This window comes from Amblyomma maculatum, chromosome 8 (genome assembly GCF_055883805.1).
Source record: "Amblyomma maculatum isolate TAMU_Amacu chromosome 8, ASM5588380v1, whole genome shotgun sequence".
NCBI classification, from domain to species: Eukaryota; Metazoa; Arthropoda; class Arachnida; order Ixodida; family Ixodidae; genus Amblyomma; species Amblyomma maculatum.
The window spans coordinates 120,506,777-120,523,226 of NC_139351.1; positions in this window are offsets into that span (position 1 = coordinate 120,506,777).

Genomic DNA, 16,450 nt, shown 5'->3' on the forward strand with positions numbered 1-16,450 from the left:
CGCCCTAGAACCAGAGTTATTTCAGAGTTCGATGCGAAATGCAGGGGCGAGAGGTTGTGGAGCTGCCCCTGGTTTTTTACGACGCACTTTCTACAACGCGAACAGAGTATGCAAAAAAGGAAAAAGGGCTGCTCTACTTTTCAGAGTCCCAAAATATATTCGGTTCTTAGTTGTTTTCTTCCCCTGCCTCTTCTTCTCTCGCTCCTCGCGCTCTCGTTTTGTGAAAAGAAAACTCCAATAATTAATAACGCAGAAAGCGCTTTCCTTTTCTCTCTTTGTATCAACGACGCGCGTATGCACGATCGGTATCTCGTGCAGGGAGCTCGCGCCCTGCTGTGCGGCTAACTTTCCTGGAGCGTTAAGAGAGGACTGCCGCGTAATATGTGTCTCCCATTGTTCTATACGGGGTGCACCCCGGGATACCCAGTGCCGTGCCCCAACCGTAAACATCGTGGGAGCAAGGATCGGGGAGCGAAACCACTACGCGGTATGCGCGCCACCTGTCGGCGCACTCTCGTTACGCCGCGAACCAGCAAGAAGTCATGCGTGGTCTGTCCGAAACAGCATACACAATATGCACGAAGCATCTTGTACGCGACCATAGGAAAATCAAAGAACGCTTCTTTCAGCCTGTGCCCCCAATCGGTTTCCCTTTTATTTTATTCGCTCGCTTGTAATTAACTCTTCAGCATTCGATGCACTAAAGAGGAAGCTAAATGTTGAAAAGTTGTTAATTGACTTCTTTAAGGTCCGAAGATAAGGGCGCGATTCCGAAACGGCAACTAAGTGTAGATCGCCGTAGGAAAAAGATGCACGCTGATATTGGAGCTCTCGGGCAGCGGGAGGCCCGAGTTAACTGCACGTGCTGGGCGCTGCAGGTCGGCGGCCATCTGACACAGCGTAAGGCTGCTCCGCAGAGGGCTACAAATTAGACTAACGAGGGCGCAGAGATTGATCGAAAGGAAGATGAAAGCACTGCGACAGAAAGAGGGCACCATTGATTAGTGATGAAGGGCGTGTTGAAGATGCCCTGAGAACAAAATTAACACAACAGACTAAACCAGGACGTATAATGAGGAGAATCTTTAATCGACGGTTTGTTAAGGTGATATGGCTAGATATAAAAAGAAATGAAGCCCATCCGTGATGGTGAGAACCGAGGTCCACTGAGTGGAGAGATTAAGAAATACGCAGAGATCGTGGGACCGCGGTTGTGACAAGGCAAGAGAGGGCAAGTGGGTATGGCTACCAAAGATTTCCTTGTCTTGCATTGGACTTGCTTCAGCTGACAGCAACGATGAGATCATGGTGAATGTCACGCCGCTGGCAATGGTCGAAATAGCATGTTGATGACGCTTTAATGTAATCACAGCTGATGGGGAGACTGCATTTTCTGGCACCCCTCCTTAATTTGGCAATGCTCGTTGTGGCGTCTGTGCCAAAGTTTTTGTTCTCTCGATATAGCATTGTGAAGGAACTGTCGAAGTCTTCTAATACATGCTTGACGATTATATGATTCTGCCTAAGAATCTATAGGAATCGCGTTCACTTGAATGATATAGGAGTGATCAGCGTTTTTCAGACTGTCGAATTACGTTTTTGCAAAGCGAAACAGGGCAAAATTTATGAAAAACTGTGAGAAGAAGTATTAGAAAAGTAATTAAAAGGAAGGAGAAAATTAAGTAACGCATTGTCACCACAAAGTAATAATTAGATACCGCCGTAACACTTTTGCAGCCCAGTTGTTAGTGGCTCACACCACGCGAGACCCCTTGCAGATCTAGTGACAACAGTGCCCATAATATGACTAATATAACAATACATAGTTCGCGTGTTCGTGACGTCATCACTCACGTGACTATCACTTATTATTTGCTCTCTTTTTTTACGTAAGCAAATCTGCGCAGAATACGCGAGGCTAATCCCCCATGTCGCATGCAACCACCTCAACCTGTCATCTGCTCAAGCTACAAAAGCATTCACTGTTGTTGACTTATGCATAGTACTTAGGATCGAAAATGCAAGTCATAAGCTTGGAAACAGATTTCGAAACATGAAATCAAGTTCTACAAGCGGCAAACTTTTCTTACACCTTGCAGATCTGAGTAAACTGCAAAACAACTCTGCTTCGCTCTTTGCTGCGCCATTCTCATTCATTATAATTTTCGTTGAGTCACTCGTATTCATCTTCGTTTTTTTAATTCTTAGTCACTTCCCGTGATTTTCATTGTTGTTGAGCCATTCTTGAACATTACGTTTTTGCAAAGTCTTCCTCTTTCTGAGTTGTTCTTACCGTGGGGGCCGAACCTTCCTGCCTCAGCCTCTTTTTCCCTAGAAAGAGGACTTTCATCTCTCTATTTTACCGTCTGCCAAAGGTATGCAATGTCGTCTGCGTGGATAACGCTACACCGGACACTGGCTACTCTTCGCGATGCGGTTCCTAAAGTTAACGCACCCAATTCTCCAGTGACTCTATATATGGTTACAACCACCGTCAGGGCCTATGTCACTTGTACAGTAGTTTAAGCCCGGCAGTTAAGCATTCTACATGAGTTCAAATTTAGTAACGTTACTCCTCTGACATGTACTCAGCACAAAACACAACTTCAGTGGCGCTCACTACTTTGTCACGTTACACCTGTCAGAATGTGTTCACAATTTTGGAAACGAAGGCAGCCTTATCGATAAAGTAAATTTTCACACCCCAGCATACACTATGGCTGAATCTGGATACTATTTACGACTCGAAAACAGCGAAGTGCGTCTATGAAGGCGCAAGTTTCTGCACAAAAATCAAACTGGTAGATTTACTGAGAAAGGTATTCCTTTGTAAACAGTATTTGGAAAGTACGCCAATTTCTGAACGCTTAAAACATAACCGGTGACATAACTACCGCACATACGCAGGCATATATAATAATAATAATGATAATTGGTTCGCAGGAAGGGAAAGGTGCAGTATCTGTCACACTTGTTTCTGTGGACACCTGAACCGCGGCGTAAGGGAAGGGAGAAAGGTGGGAGTGAAAGTGGAAAGAGAGTAAGAGGAGCCGTAGTGGAGGGCTACGGAGTAATTTCGACCACCCGGGGGTCTTTAACGTGCGCTGACATCGCACAGCACACGGACGCCTATTCGTTTCGCCCCCATCGAAACGCAGCCACTGAGTTCGATTCCGACCTCAGTGGCTGCATATATGAAAAACCAAAACTCAATTTCGTGCAGCGACCTTTCTGCGTGCAGTCCGGAAGTTTAATATTTGCGTTGCCTCTAATTGCTGGGAAGTGTTTGTGATTTTATAACAGGGGCCCTTGCATCTTCAGCACCCGACATTATGACTTTGATCGATATGCTGCAAGATGCGGCTTGCCTCGTAGTGTGGGGATCTGTAATATTTTGCAAGTATAGAAATGAGAACTAGTTACATTTATGCACACTGTAAACGTAATCGTATGTGATACGTTGCCCAGGTTAAACGGAGAAGATGAAAGGTCGCTACGCAAGAGACACGTCAGTGCAGGAAACATCTAAAGGAGGAGTCTATCCCGTTAGAAACTATGCGACCTACACATCGTATGCAAAGTCCGTACACCAAATCGGGAACGATCGCTCTTCAGAGCCTCAAAAGAGCAGGCCTGTCTCCAGCCGCCTTCACTCCGCGAATGGCAGACGAGCGCGTATTTTTACATACGCGGACAACGTGCACACGGGCTACATTCTGTTTCCTGTTATCTTCCTACATGCCTGCCTCACAGTCTTCTTGGTTAGCGGCACTCTTCCTCGTCCCACTCTCAGTGAGCTCTATAGCTTTCCCTCTCGACCCTCCGTCAAACGAGTCGCTGAAAGCGCAAATTTACCTTTCGTCTATTTATTTTTCTTCTCTCGTCTCGCGCAAAACCTTTTGACACCACGTCTGCGCGCGCTCAAACACGAAAAGTGGGTTCCCGGGCCGAGTGTTATGTGTGCACGCACCGGCCCTTCGGCGCGCGGACTGCGGACGTCAGCGCGTACAGCCCTTGCGATCGCGTGTGTATAGTTCACGCAGGATTGGGGTTGCGATCGTTTGCTCGGCCACGCACGGTCGGGGTGTGCGTTTCGCCGCTCATAGGAGCGAGCCGGCAAGCGAGTGCAGGGTGGACGCTAACCCACAGTACGGACTCGACCTTCGACCCTAGAGAGGCGTTCCGCCCCGCGGCGAAAGGTGGACGGACTGGGGCACCCTGAATTCGTCCACGTCTCTCTCTCTCTCTCTCTCTCTCTCTACATTCTTTTTATAATTTCTGGCTTTCATTTTTGTCCGCTAGCTGGCCGCCCATGCCGCCCATCTGACCCTCATCCGCTTAAGACCGTCCCCCCATGTTTACTCTTGAATATATACACCTTTCGCCTCTCTATAAGTTTTACTTCATATGCACTGAAAACGACTTCCTTGTGCAAGTTTGGCACGGTGTTGAGGATGCAAAGCAAACTAGGAGAGCACCGAAAAGAGAGCAAGTTTAAAATAGACAAGGTTTGCTCTCTGAGGCACGCAAATATGCTGAAATGGCCGTACTTTGGAAGTCGGGCGTTCGGACAGCTTTCTGTGTACTAAGCTTTGCTGATAAAAAAAGCGAATCGACAAGGGGTTTTACGTTCGTGCAGAGAACCTCAGGAGACACAAGGCGAAGGATATAGGCGGTGGGGAAGGCATTTACAGCTCTGAGTAACACTTCCACACTTCCACACTTCCACACTTCCACACTTCCACACACACACACACACACAACACACACACACACACACACACACACACACACACACACACACACACACACACACACACACACACACACACACACACACACACACACACACACACACACACACACACACACACACACACACACACACACACACACACACACACACACACACACACACACACACACACACACACACACACACACACACACACACACACGCGCGCGCGCACACACACACACACACACACACACACACACACACACACACACACACACACACACACACACACACACACACACACACACACACACACACAGGCGCGCGAGGCATGGGGATATAAGCAGCTGAAGATATATCATGCGCCAAACTCCGGCCTGGAAATGGCTTGTTGCTATGTTTGTGGGCTACTTGTTTATTTAGAGAAACCTGCAATTTGTTAACGAAATTTCATTTTCTTAGAAACCGAAGAAAGTGAAAATTATTCACTTTTAACGCCGCACCATAGGTAATCTTTTCCACGGAGGGGTTACTGCGCTAAAAAATACACGGACAAAACTTCTTTTTTCCGTGTATTTTTTAGCGCAGTAACCCCTTCGTGGAAAAGATGAACGTTAACCAACTGGCCCAGCTTATCACCCTACTACACCATAGGTGATCTGTCGGCCAATGCAGTGTCCAAATGAATCAAGGATTGTTCATGCCCCCCTTTTACGACGACGATGTTGATGACAATGATAATGAAGAAAATGATTCTGATAATGGTGATGGCGCCATTGTCAGAGATGCGTTGTCGCATGCTTCCATCACCTGCATCAGTTCTTATCTCTTGTCCTCCGCTTCTGTAACAAGGAGAAGCCGACGAAAAAAAAAGAATTTGTTTTATTTACATTCCGCAGCCCGTCCGTTTTTCCCACATCCTGGAACATTGGCGACGCTTCTTCTTGGCCGATGTCAAAGAAACACACTGCACGCGTGGGTCTGACGCTCGCGCCGATCTCCATATTCATTCCTCGCACGTCAACTCGCGTCTCCAGCGACGCGTCACTTGAAGGAAACTGCGCTCGGTAGCAGCGTATACGCGCACGAGGCACGCGGATACGCAGAGACAAGGCGTCTACGCGTCTCGCACCCCGATTGAGGGGACGGCATCCGCATTTTTTTTTTTCGAAGGGGAGGGAGGGGTGTGGGGGACCCGTAGGCGCGACATGATGTTGCACGCTTCGAGAGCTATATATGGGGAGTATTCGCGAAAATATGCGTCGCGCGTCTGTCTCAAATAGCGCGTAAAGCGATACGGTGGCTGGGCAGATATATATATATATATATATATATATATATATATATATATATATATATATATATATATATATATATATATATATATATATATATATATATATATATATATATATATATATATATATATATATATATATATATATATATATGCTCTGCCAGACCCGCCTTTTGCACAACACTGCGAATGGAACGCCTAAAAGAGAGAGGAAGGACCTAAATTCTCGCTCGGACATGGTTACACCGCCTCCTGCTTGTTCGGCGTCCTTTTATACCGAAATACCACCACGTCTTGAGCTACGAGCGGTCAACGATAACACCTCTCGCCCGAAAGTGTCGGGCAAAGATGGCGACCATATGGGGTTCAGCATACCGAATCGGAACGTGGGGAGACTATGACGTAAGTCGCGGCTGGAGGGCTTAAGGTTAGCTTGGAACACAGCTGGTTGTCTATAGCGTGCGTGACATTCCATAGCACGCAGGTCTTTTGCATTTCACCTCCATAAAAATTTGTTCGCCGCAGCCAGGATCGAACCCGTGACTTTGGGACCAGAGCCTGAACGCCATATAAGGTACTCAGCCACTGCAGCTGGTGAGGCGGGGATGCGATGCTGCTCTAAGCGAACACCTGTTCGAGCGCGAGTAGCAAAGGCATTTCATTTTTTTTTTAAATAGAAGTTTGCATCGTGTACTAATCGCACGGCAATTTAATTAAGCTCGTGTTAATCGTGCTCTATAGCCATGCACATTTCTTCTGTTTTTGACTATAGAAGGCCATTACATTCTATAGGTAGGACATGTATATGCGAAGGGGGATAACTGGTTGTTGCTAAATGTAACAAAGTTCGACGCCAAGGGAATGTAACTTTAGGAGGGGGCGGCAGGAAATTGGGTGGGCGGATGAGGCTAGAAAGGTTGCGGGGGATCGAATGGATGCTGCTAACATAGAACCGGGTTAAAATGAGTAATGGGAGGAACCTTTGCCTTGCAGTGAGTATAGTCCGAATGCTGCTGCTAATGATGATTATGATGAATCGTGCCCAAACTAGAGCGTTTTATCAGAGCTTGATTTTAAGCGTCGTGAACGATATTATCTGTGCTGCACCACTATGAAGTCTCAAGTTCTTGCTAAATACAGTGCAGATGGTAGCCCGAAAACTGTCTTCGCAATTCGCCGTCTAGCTAGTATATCTCGATAAGGATAGCGGAATTCTGCGCGTTCATTGTAAGGTAAATACCTATATATGCATTTTTTTTCGTAAAGCCAATATCATCATCATCATAATCATCATCATCCTCTTCCTCAGCCTGACTATACCGACTGCAGGGCGAAGGCCTCTCCCATATTCCTCCAATATATAGTTGCAGAAAACCAGAATTTCATTTTTTTTTCTCCGGTTGAGCAAAAGTCAACATTTTGCAGCAACCTTCAGTTGGGCGAAGTAAAACAAAACGCAATTATTACGCAGGCCAACAAACACAGCCCAAACTTACTTCGAGATAACCAAGCATGCATGGTACAATGAAGGCGTAAGCTAAAAAACACTGTTTTTCCTACCACAGGAGTTGTAACTAATAAATAACGGCACTGTTATCGAAACTATCGCTTGCTGCTGTGTATATGAACTGCTGTAATCTTAGGTCAACGTGCTCTACACATATGTCATCTGATCGTTTCGTAAGAATTTTCTACTATCGCAAACAGAGCTCCAGGTTCTTACGTGTCGTTTTCTTCAGAAACACCACTGTTTTTTTCAAATTGCTTACACACAGTCTGACAGTGAGTTCCCTGTAAACACTGTAGGCAGGCCGAAAAATGCCCTGATGAGTTTAAGCATTGTCTTTTCACAATTCGGACATAAGCTTCCTTGCTTGCTCTTTGACCTTGCCCAGAACCTAAATGTTAGTTATACTGCTGGTTGATTGCCGAACAAGCGTCACCACCGAACACTACGCCTACGTCAACATACGTCACGAAGACGGAATGCGCAATGCGGTGTCACCAAATGAAGCCGCGAGCGAGGATCTAAGCCGATACCACGAGATATCCCCTCGCCACTTGACTCATAACCTCGTTCGCAATTTAATTTTCTGATGCTTCAAAACCCATCCCATATAGTCGTGACTTTCGCTGCTGGGAAACAGCGTGGAGCACCGGCCTTGTGAAGTCCTTGGTGACGGCGGCACGAGCCAGTGGTGCACTGTCAACCATGGACACACGCTCGATGCCGAAAGAAACACTCGGCATTGCCTTCACTTCTGAATCTCTCCTTCGTGACTTTTTACTGCGAAACGTATACTGCTCTCGTTGTACCGAAAAGCCGCCGCCATACCAGAGTTTGACAGGGAGCTTTCAAGGACGAGTCAAAATTCTGCCGAGGAAAACAACTCGGTGGCGCCGACTCCACCATGGCGGCGGCCACTGGAACTGACCTGATGCGCCTTTCCCTATAGTGGTGCTGTGCAAACTGTGCGCCTAAATTGAAAAACATATTGCAAAACGATGGACTCCTTGTGCGGAGTGCGTGCGATATACGTAGTGTTGGTTAATTGATTTCGCGGTGATAGTGTAATTGGCTGTCTGAATGAATAGTGAGTAGGGACAGGTGATTAGGTTTGGTTTGGTTTTTGGGGTTTAACGTCCCAAAGCGACTTGGGCTATGAGAGACGCCGTAGTGGAGGACTCCGGAAGTTTCGACCACCTGGGGTTCTTTAACGTGCACTGACATCGCACAGCACACGGGCGCCTAGCTTTTGGCCTCCACCGAAAAGCGGCCGCCGAGGCCGGGATTCGATCCCGCGTCCTTAGGCACAGTGGTCGAGCGCCCTAACCACTGCGCCACCCCGGCGGGGCGTGCATGAAGCCGGAGTGGTGCAGACTAATGATCTCGCGCGTGTGTAGCTGAGTTTGAACACGTGTGATGGAACCTGTAGCTGTTATTAATGCGGCATCGCCATCTGACATTGTACCATGCAGATGCGTACCAGGGGCTTCGTTTGAAGGTGCGTCTCAGACGATCGAATCGAAGACGGGATGCCGAGCTACGAAATCAAGGCGTGCGCGTTTACTCCAGGCTTAAGCGTCCTCCTAGTTTTTCGTCTTCAGTGACGTCAGAGTTTTCCAGTGCACCAGTTGCCGTTTTGTCTCCGAATTATACCGAATACTCTGGGTCTCGTCAGACGTGGAGACTTTTCTTCAGGAATCCAGGGTCAGTTGCGAGCAGCTTCATAGTCAGCGCAAATGTTTCTCCAGGCGCGTTTTTCGGCTCCCACGTGAGGTTCTTTGAAGGATTACTTTAGCGCATATTTGGCACATGCTCAACTGGCCATGTCATGTGCATCATGCGGTCTCTCTATTAATTCGCACTACGGTGCGATAAGAAGTCGGACGCTATAACGGTGATCGCCGTGAACCATTTCGCTAACTCTCAGAACGCTCTATTCATTTACAGCCATTGGCAGGTCGTGAGTACAACGATGCCATTGCTAAACGAGAATCATCCATCAAAAAGTCAAAAGAGACCTTTTCCTGAAGGTGGTACCTCATTGAAGCCACGCATTTGCTATTAGATGGTAGCTGGTGGTTGACAGGTGACGTGATCGTGCACTGACCGGCCGTCGGGTTGCGCGACGTCAAGCGAGACTACGTGATATGACCGAGTTGGCTGGCGTTGCAAACTGGAGCTTTACCTTTGTGATGGGCGAGTACGATCGGAATCCAGGTCTCCAGGGCAATTTCATACTGAGTCATACGCGGTGCCCTTAGGTCACGCATGATACGTTAGTATATACGGCTTGTTTAAAGCGAGGATTTATATATCTATATCCGGGAGAAGAAGTATGCAATGCGCCGCGCCAAAATATTACTAAAACGAAATTTAGTTGTTAAGGATAACATTTGAAAATAGTAGTTTTGCAGCTGTATACTTGTGCCACAGTGGTTTCGCATAGTTCATACAATCGAGTGGCATGCGTGGCAGTAGAGAGCACGATATCTTAAAATGGCATGTCACGTGACGCAAGAATAGGCACCATGCACTTACGTAACACCCAACGGTAACTATTGCCGTCTGCTACTGCGGAAGCTGATCACAGCAGAGGGTGAGCGGATATGAATATTTCCCCTCTTATGCAGGATTATGATGAGACTATAGCTGTCGCATCTGCGTATAAGGAGGGCGAACTCAGCTGGGCGTCAGTTAGTGTGACATCCTTATAAATGCAGTAAACTGCCTGAAAAACTTTATCGGGGCTATGAGGGAGGGAGATGTGTGGCTAGGTCCTATAGTGAGGGATTCCAGCGGCTGTCACTGCTGTCCTTACTCGTGTCACGAGAGTCCTTCGGGCACCGTGTTCGGAGCTGGGTAGTGCAGCCTTCCGCCCTTCATTAGCAGTGAACAAGCACAGACGATCAGTGAGACTCGTGCGGCACAGTATGCGTTAGCGTTAGCGTTAGCGTTGAAGGCAGCAGCCTCTGCCGCTGAAGCCTTCAGACCGTGCGGGTGACTGGCAAAATCCGGTATATCAGTTGCCGTGTGATGTGTCATAGGGAAGCGGAGGAGCTGCCGTGTCTCTCCTTCTTTCCCTCGAGGCTTCACACGCAGCAGAGAACGGTGGAAACTTTTTGCGATAGTGTGAGTTCTAAATGCTAACCGTCACAAAGCGAAAATGACGACAAAACACACGCTTATTTTTTCACACAATGCCGCATTACCGATCGTGATTATAGTCCCCTTACGAAGAAAGCCACAAGATCAGGTTGCGTGGCTTCACTTCCTTTTTCCTTTATGATGTCCGTGCAGTGGCGACCGTTTTGCACACAGCAAACGCCCACCTGATCGCCGCAGTAGGCAGCGAAAGTCACCTTTCGCCCCGGCCGCAGTTACCGCCGACCCCTCTTTGTAATGCAACTCGAGCGAAAAGCCGAGCTGAAGCCCTGCTTAGCCAATCAAACACTTTCTATATTTCTTGATGCTCACTGAACTGCGACAAAAGACGCTGGCTCTTCGAAATCGTTCCGCTTTCTCCGCGTGACCTTCGATGGGAAGAATGCGAGGGAGAGAAGGAACCCGGCTGCGCTTTCTTGCGCGGCACAGCGGCGAATCGGCGGAAACAACGAATCTCCGCTTACAAAGAAAATACGTGCGGAGCGAATAAAAACTGCACCGCAGAAGAAAAAAGAATGTAGAAAACAGGGAGGCTATAATCCGCGTATATTGCGCGTCGCTGACCGTGCATGCTTGAGCCGGAGACTGCACACCGGTATGCGGTAGCAGCAGGCGTGCACCGTATCAACCCCGATATAAGTGGCCGCCACGCTAGGGAGTCGGAAAAAGCTAGAGCACGAACAAGAGTGCAAACATAATTGTATTAAACTTAATTGTTGTATTAGAGTACAAACAAGAGTTAATAACGTCATATAGGAGTCGCCTAGATCGAGAGACGGAACAGGGTGTAACGAGTGATGCACAGAAGGGACAGCAACCTTTGGTCGATATGAATGACGGCTGTGGGAAGTTTGCTTCCTTGTGCGCCTACCGCGACTTCCGGGGAAGAGCAGATTACTGCTCGGATTTCAGCACTGGCGAATGAAAATATTTGAACGTAAGTGCCTGGGAGGACTTTTTTTTTTTTCTTTTTGATATATTTATTGTAATAGTTGAGACTGAACCTACCTCCCGTATTAATCTCAAATGAACGGGTAATGCGATGTCGAACGTACAAAACATGCATCGTACAAAATCATCAATCGTCAACACATTTCCCTCAACACTACCCAAAAGGTAAACTTGCTAGTATGGACGGAATGCCTATCAGGCGATGGGGTGTGCCTTCATAGGTTAACTAATAAGTCAACATACTATAGACAAAGCTGGCGCATGCAAATTTTAATTGAATCATTGTCCTAAAGAAGACATTACTAGGCCTGTGGTGTGATGATGATGATGATGATGATGATGATGATGATGATGATGATGATGAGCTCCAGCAGAGTTTTTCTTGTGCAGCACGCACTTCTCGACGAAGCCTTATGATAAAAAGGTGGCAGAACAATGCCACCTATGTATATCACCTCATGCGATGAAATGACGATAAACAGTATCGGACCGCATACGTACTCTTTTTTTTTTAGTTTCTGTTTGCAGCGACAGTTGTGAAAGGCGCACTCTGCGGGCAAGCAATAGCGTCGCGTAAATAAGCCTGCTTCTCCACCCGTTGACAAAGGGCGTTTGCCCAGATGTGTATGGGCCACGAGGGACATGCTGAGAAAGACATGACGAAAACAAGCCAAGGGAAAGACATGGTCCATGTTCGGGTCGGTAAATTTCAGGTCGGCGAATAGGCAACCCGAGATTGTGTCACTTGCCGTTACGTGGCTCAAACCGGCATCAAGAAATAACGAAAGAGGAAGAAATAGTAAATTTCAGGTCGGCGAATAGGCAACCCGAGATTGTGTCACTTGCCGTTACGTGGCTCAAACCGGCATCAAGAAATAACGAAAGAGGAAGAAATAGTAAATGAAAAGAGTTTCATTTGAAGCAAATGCGAGCATTTGAGAAATTTAGCGCTGAATTGGTGTTCTGTCTGACAAGCCCCGTTCCAGTAATGTTCGGCTACGACCAAACCGCTCACTGCCGGGCAATGCTTGAAGACCGTAGTGTTTTCATCGCAAGTGCTTCGGTAAAGATAATTCGTGAGCTGATACACTTTGTGTTGTTAAATGCGAGCTGATGCGGTACGCGCGGCAGCGTTACGCGCGCGGACCACCGCGCTCCTGGGCTCCCCAGCTGAACCGCGTGTTTTTGTTTGGGGACGCAACGTGCAAGGCGGTGCAAGAACTGGTTCCGCCGCGGGCGTGCATCCGCCAAGTAGATTGAGGGGGAGCTGGCTCTCTGGAATGCGCTCTCCTAAAAGGAGGGCCCCCTCCCATACCTGGGGCTGCCTCTTCTTCCAGAGCGCCTGCAACGCCAAGAGGGGAGGGAGGAGGAGGAGAGGGGGGTGGCTGCGTAGAAGAAGCACATCTGCTGCTCTTATTTTTCATGCGCTTTTATGTTTCCCTTTTTGTTCAGATTTGTTTCATATTTTATTTTTCAGGTGGCATGTGCGCCCGCCCGCAGCCGGGTGGAAGTGGTGCATTCAAGGGGGCGGGGAGGCTGGGTTCATTGCGGCGGCAGCCACGGCCGGCCACAAGCTGTGGGAATCGCAGCACGCGGCTGTGGTGTGTATACTCTACGGCGCAGCCACTGAGGCACGGATGCGGTGCACAAACATGACTCCGAGGAGATTTACGATTTCAAAACAGCAAAGGTATAGTAGGCACTTTCAAAAAGCCGATGTTACAAAGGGACGATATGAAAGGAAGGGTAGATGTGGGCAAGGGGGAAATAATAAGACGAAGGGAGATTTCCATCAGGTAGAGTTGTCTCATAAAAGTGAACCCATCGCACGTACTATTTGTGGACTTCAGAAATCTCGACCTTCTGCTCACCGGAATTCTGATTATGATGATGTTGATCATGATGATGCTGTCTTTAGTCATAATGGCACATACCCAGATTGGGAGATTGGCCAGGGTAAGATATTAAATGTATGTAGGCAAGGAGTGGAGTACTTGGATGATTATTAGTGTATGTTTTCTACAAATACTGGACTGACGGAAAATTAATGGAACATGTGATTCTCAACTGACTACAAAAATACGCCGAGGACAATGATTAATTCCCAAACTGCATGCTAGTCTTCACGGTTAACCTTTCCACCCAAGATGGTATGTTGCAACTCGGGGCAGAAATAATAGGCACGGAACGCGGCAGAGGAACTAAAGCCCTATTAGTCTTGGATTTAAACAAGGCTTTCGATAATGTTACGCACGATGCTAATTAAATAAACTCTCGGACATCAACACAGGCTAAAATACGTTCAGTTATATAAAGTCGTTTCTCAGTGACAGAACGGCAGAGATAGCAGCAGGAGAGAATAAATCAGACTATTTTTCACTAGGAGGTAAAGGAACGCCTCAGGGCTCAGTCCTGTTACCCTTCCTTTTTAACCTTTCATTAATCAAAATTCCCCCTAAACTAGCAGCCCTCCCGGGGCTGCAACACACATTCTATACGCAGATGATATCACTTTATGGACCACAACTGGCAGCGATGATCAGAGAGAGGATACCCTGCAACAAGCTGAAGGAACTGGCGGTCAAATCAGGGCTAACCTTTTACCCCGAAGTCCGAATTATATTTAATCAGAGAAACACCAAGAGACCCTCAGGCAAAAATTGCAAACCGTCTCCACTTAACATCTGAATGGAAGGGCTCCCTGTTAAGGAAGTTGAAACCATAAGAATATCTGAGATTCTCCCTTCAGTCGAACAGGAAGAAAAGGGAAACACTAGAAAAACTCAAGACAACCATTAACATGACGGTAAGGCTAATTAGACGAATTGCGAGCAAAAGGATGGGAGTGAAGGAGAAAGAACTGAAAAATTGTACTAGCCTTTGTATTATAAGCAAGCTTGTCTACTCACTCCCGTACCTAAAATTAGACAGCAGTGAAAAAGCCACATAGAGGCTATAATTTGGCAAGAATATAAGGTATAGCCTTAGGGCTACCGAACTGCTTTTCCACGGAAAGACTCTTGGGCTTGGGAGTACACAACACCTCAGATGAGCTTAAGGAAGCGCACTTGACAACGCAACGAGGCCAGCATTCTACACCAAAGCAGGAAGGACCATACTTGATCGTTTGGGACAAGGCATCGAGTTGCCACCACAAGATACCAAGATACAGATACCTAAACGCATCGCTAAGGCAATAAGAGTGACGCCACTACCTAAGAATATGCGTCCTGCTCACCACGAGGGGAGAAGGAGAGCTAGGGCAAGCTCTACACAGCATATACAGCCAAGATATACCTGCGGTGCATGTAGAGGCCGCAGAAAACCAACATAAACAAGCGTCCGCACTAACAAGATCCTCGGAAAAGGCAGAACAGGCGACAATCGCCCTTGCCATCATTATCACCGAAGCTACTACTATACTCAGTGACTATAAATTCGCCGTACGCAATTATGCGAAGGGCAGAATTTCTCAGGCAGCAGTGAGCATATTGCATCAAACCAAGAACTATTAGACAGAATTATTGAATTGATATGTGTCTCGCCGGCACACTCGGGGAACCCTGGTATCAAAGCGGCACACATCGAAGCTCGAGCCGAGCAGGGGACGCGGTAGTTACTGAGAGTTTCTCGAAGGACGGCCTAGCATCATTTCACGACATTACTAATCATTTAAAGCTTGAAAGCAGAATATTTCCCACTCCAGACAAAGCCTTAGATAAAGACCAGGAGATCACCTGGAGGCGACTCCAGACACGATCCTTCCTTACCTGTTGTCAAAATTCTACCCTGGGGATTATGACCCAGAATGTACACTATGTGGTGAAATAGCCACTTATGATCACATATTGTGGAATTGTAAAGAGCAGCCGCCTCCAGAATATCTGATACAGGCTCATATACACTGGAGCAATGGGAGGCCGTTCCCATTGGAGTTCAAACCCGGGTCATTGAAAAGGGCTACTCAGGTCGCTGTCAGCCGTGGACTGATAGCCACCTAGCACGGATGATCTGCATTCTGCCTTTCCTGACGAAATAAATGTTTTGCAATCCAATCCTGCATGTGTCCTGTATCTTCGTCCTCGTCCTTCGCGCTGTTCAATCCATCATGAACAACCAACTAGCACTAACCTCAACGCTTGTAAGGTGTGTCTGCCCAGAGGCGTGATCATTATTTTTTTTTATACATTGTCAGACATGCTTCGCATAATAGAGCGGTTTTCCTTCGGCCCTAATAAGGATTGCCAACGACGAAGCGCTAGAAAGAGAACTAGATAACCAAGAAAAGAGTTTCAGCCCAGCGCCACCGTTCTCCGCTGTCGGCACCGCCACGAAGTTATTTGGGCACGCGCGTACGCGCATGCGCAGTGCACTCTGTTCTCGGCAATGGTAGTCGCAGTTGAGTCGTGGCAAGTTAACACGTTCTCGAACTGCGCATGCCTGACAGCAGCTGTCGCACCAACGCTAAGCTCTCGTTCACGGCTGCGATCGCAGATGGCAAAAAAATTCCGCTGCCGGCGAGGAGGAAACAAGGCATCCGCGGAAGCTCGGCTCAGAAACAAAGCTCCGGACAAAAGGCCTTTCTGCTCACTGTGCGCTGCTTCAGCCATAGTCATCCCCACGTGCTGCACACGCGCTCTGCTCGGCTCACAAAGAAGATAAAACAATGCAGCTTTCGAGATACTGCAACTGGCCTCATCACCTCAGCTGCTGCTATCATGGTCGCTGCCATATAGCCGTTTTATACGCCTCTACGTACAGGTATACGCACGTCCATACACCTATATATAACAGA